Source organism: Antechinus flavipes, chromosome 4 (assembly GCF_016432865.1).
Source record: "Antechinus flavipes isolate AdamAnt ecotype Samford, QLD, Australia chromosome 4, AdamAnt_v2, whole genome shotgun sequence".
Classification (NCBI taxonomy): Eukaryota; Metazoa; Chordata; class Mammalia; order Dasyuromorphia; family Dasyuridae; genus Antechinus; species Antechinus flavipes.
The window spans coordinates 401,736,957-401,740,666 of NC_067401.1; the positions used below are offsets into that span (position 1 = coordinate 401,736,957).

Genomic DNA, 3,710 nt, shown 5'->3' on the forward strand with positions numbered 1-3,710 from the left:
TTTCAGTTGTAACTAACTCCCTTTTTATTTTTTTTATTCTTTGATTCCTCCTCCTCCTCCTCCTCCTTCTTCTTTTTTTTTTTTTTTTTTTTTTTTTTTTTTTTTTTTTGGTGAGAACCAAGTTCCTTTCCGGGAAGACTGACATAAATTTCATGTCTTCTGAGTGTTGTGGCTGAATATAAATGATTTGAGGTCAACAGCAGACCCAGTTCTGAGATATGTGAGTTTTAAGCATAATTTTCCCTCTTTCACTAGCAAGTGCCTGTTTTAATATCTTTTATTTATACCTCTTGTGACTATGTGAATTATAGCCCTCTGATTCCTCCCAGTCAGTTGTTTCCATTACCATAGTGACACCTGGAGAAGTTCAGCTACATGCTGGAGTTGAAGGCAGTCTTCAATGAGGAATGAATGTCAATGACATTTGCTGTCTTTCCTACAAGTCTCTGAAGGGTAAAATGACCTTTCCACCCTAACAGCAACAAACAGCCCTGGAGTTGTAGAGGGCATCGTGGACAAGTGCATACGCCTCTAAAGTTCGAGCTTGGGTTTTAAGACAACCTTTTACAATTCCACTGAATGCGATTTTACTGCAAGTCATGACAAACTCCACAGAGGCATCCAGGGTAACTAACCCCTGCAGCCCTGGATCAGGAAGCAAAAGAGACTAAAGTGGAGTATCAGATGCAAGGCAAGAACTGGAAGCCAGAGGTAAATAATAAAGTAAGCACTCCCTACCAAGAATTCTAGTTTTTAACAATGTTGTCCTTGACCTAGAGTACACACAACTGAAAAAAAAGTATAAAAAAGTGTGGCTTTCCTGCAAATCAATGCAGAATAATGTCTCCAAAGTAATTTCTACACTTGATCTTAGCCAAAAGGCCGAGAAGCGATCTCTCCAAAGTAATTTCAAAGTGAAAAGAAGAAAGCAATAAGCACAGTAGGTTGGTGGATTGGAGACTATGGGAATACTGTGTTCAAAGCAAAGCCTTCTTATCCAAATGAAGAGAAATGAGGGAACAGCAGTCAAGACAGAAGTGCCATAGTGTAGCCAGATCTGTTTTGACTCAGCTTATTTTCCCCATCACTGAGAAGGGGAAGCTGGGCCATCAATCATAGTCAGATCATTTTTTCTCTGTTAAATAGACAACTTGTCAGGTAGGTAACTAAATGTATGTTATGCTCCAACAATGTCACTTAGGGAAAGAATCAACACTCTAAGTGTGACTTTCACAATACAACATTTCATTACTGAGGCTGTAGCTCTTTCAAATGAAGCTCTGAGGGCAATTTCCCAGCAGCCATTCACTGAAGTCAACATCAGTTGAACTTAGCCAAAAGGAAAAGTGTGTTACTTCAACAAAAAGTCTGAGGTGATTGAAAGTGCAGGTTTCCCCAGCGGCCTACTTATTCACATATAATTCATTTATACATAGAGATTTTTACAAAACATTAATATTCTAGATAAATTCAATAGCTGGATATCCAAGACTTGTTAACATTATTTCATAAGTTGAGCAAATGCAAATGTACATGAAATGAACCCTAAAAACTGTACTAATAATTATGAAGCTTTGAAATATTTCTTTCTAATGTTTGGATCAGGACCTAGACAGTTGGCTTTATTACAATCACCTGAGAAATTTTCATTTGATTTGTTTAATGTGTGATTAAATTAATAGAGAAAACTACTCCATATTTTAGTTTATCTAAAGTAATTACTGAGGAAGTCTCTGAAGATTAGAAGACTTTTTTTATTTTTCTTTTCCTCACCAAGGATCCTTCCCTGGGCTATTGCCACAAGGGTAGTTGTGTGTACCTTTCCCTTGCCAACCTCTTTACTAGTGACAGGAATTGGTAATGGTGGAAGGAGGCCAATTTCAAAGTTCTAACACCATCTCTAATCTTATCCCAAATATGGTGTAAAGGATCAAGATGGTTTATCAGCTGGAGACCCCAATCTGCAGGAGGGTCCTTTCAAAAGTTCAACATCTAGCAATCATCACTAGGTTGACAGACTATTTGATCCTGATCTCCAAAAAGTTCTACTAGGTGTAATTCACACACACACACACACACACACACACACACACACACACACATGCTTCTTGCAACTGCTCCTAAAACAATGATGTCAACTTTCGTTTTGTTGTTTCCAGCCACAGCATTTTTCCAGTCTATAACACCTAGTAAAATTTCTGGAGATCAGGATCAAATAGTCTGTCAACCTAGTGGTGATTGCTAGTTCTAATGTTTGTATCTGTAGATACAGACATAGATATACACATATATAATGTGTACATATATATATATTGGCCTCCTTCCACCAATACCAACAACCAGTCATATATATAGCATACATATACTATGCATATATTTAGCATATATATGTGTGTATATGTATATATATTTATACACATAAATACAAGCATACATATATACATATAAATATATATACATATACATACTACATATATATATATATATATATATATATATATATATATATATATATACATGCTTCAGCAAGAAACTTCAAGTACAGAGGTAAAAACTGAATACAGTCATGTCTGGATGTTTTGCTATGAATGTTGAAAACAATATCAAGTCTTTCTTAGACTTCCATATTATTCTTGCCTTTCTGTAAGGATTGCTATCAAAAGATTTGAAGTTCATTAAAACTTACCTTAGATGACTTTATACCATTTTACCAGTGCAATCACCCCAAATGAGCTACTTTATACAGATGTTCCAGTTATTCCCCACTTCACAGCACTGGTCAGTAGATTTCATTATATACAATAATACATTTGTCAGATCTTCTCTCATTGCTACAAAGCCCCATATTATTAAACAATTTTATTTAACCATGGGGCAATATAGAACATTGCTCATCTGCTAATTCCAGTGTCATACAAAGTTCAAATGCATGCACTGAAATGCTTCTCAGTTCCAGCCTTTGAAAACTCCCATGGATCCATAAGTCTCATAAATGTTTTGGTTGATGGAGAATTATTGCCCCAGGTTTTTGTGAAGATGTTTGAGAGAGATAAATCTTTGAAATACAGCTCACACTAGCAAAATGCTCAACATATATGTGTAGAGCTGGAGCAATTTGGGCAGATGACAATTGTGTTGTATTAAAGACTTTTCCTTATTTTGGTTCACATATGCAGTAAGAAAAGATTGCTACAGGAACAAGCTGAAGAAGCTGAAACACATGTCCATCTGATTGAACCAGATGTTGAATTACAAAGAATTGCTAACATAACAGATCTCCAAATTGCCTGATTATTTCAGTTCAGTCTTTGTAGATACTGATCACAAAAGGTTTGACCATGATTTAAAGCATGCTTGTAAACTTCATCAGGCTTTACATCCTTTCCCTTTCAAGCTTTACATCTCTCTTAGAACCAATAATGAAGTCATCAGGAAGAAGGTAAGCTTGGAGAGGGACATCCCCTGTCCTGACAGCTCCAGAGCAGGGAGTGACATCATCATGAGAGGCATGGTGAACAGCACTGACAGTGACTGTTGGACCATAATAAAACAGAGGGATGGAAAGCATAATTGAAAAGTTTGTTTTGTTTTGTTTTTAGAAATATTGTGTGGAGTGAACTTGTTGGAATAACAAATAACTAGTGTGCTTTTAGGGGAACTAAATATAAATCCTTATGTTACATACCTTTTGCATGTGTTCTAGTAAAATC

At 36.1% G+C, this 3,710-nt stretch overlaps 2 pseudogenes; one reads left to right on the forward strand and one right to left on the reverse strand.

Moving 5' to 3' along the window:
• Positions 1-693: 693 nt before the first annotated feature.
• Positions 694-894, reverse strand: LOC127563701 (uncharacterized; annotated as a pseudogene).
• A 1,041-nt stretch (positions 895-1,935) lies between these two features.
• On the forward strand, positions 1,936-3,503 carry LOC127561600 (armadillo repeat-containing protein 8-like; annotated as a pseudogene).
• The last annotated feature ends 207 nt before the right edge of the window (positions 3,504-3,710 follow it).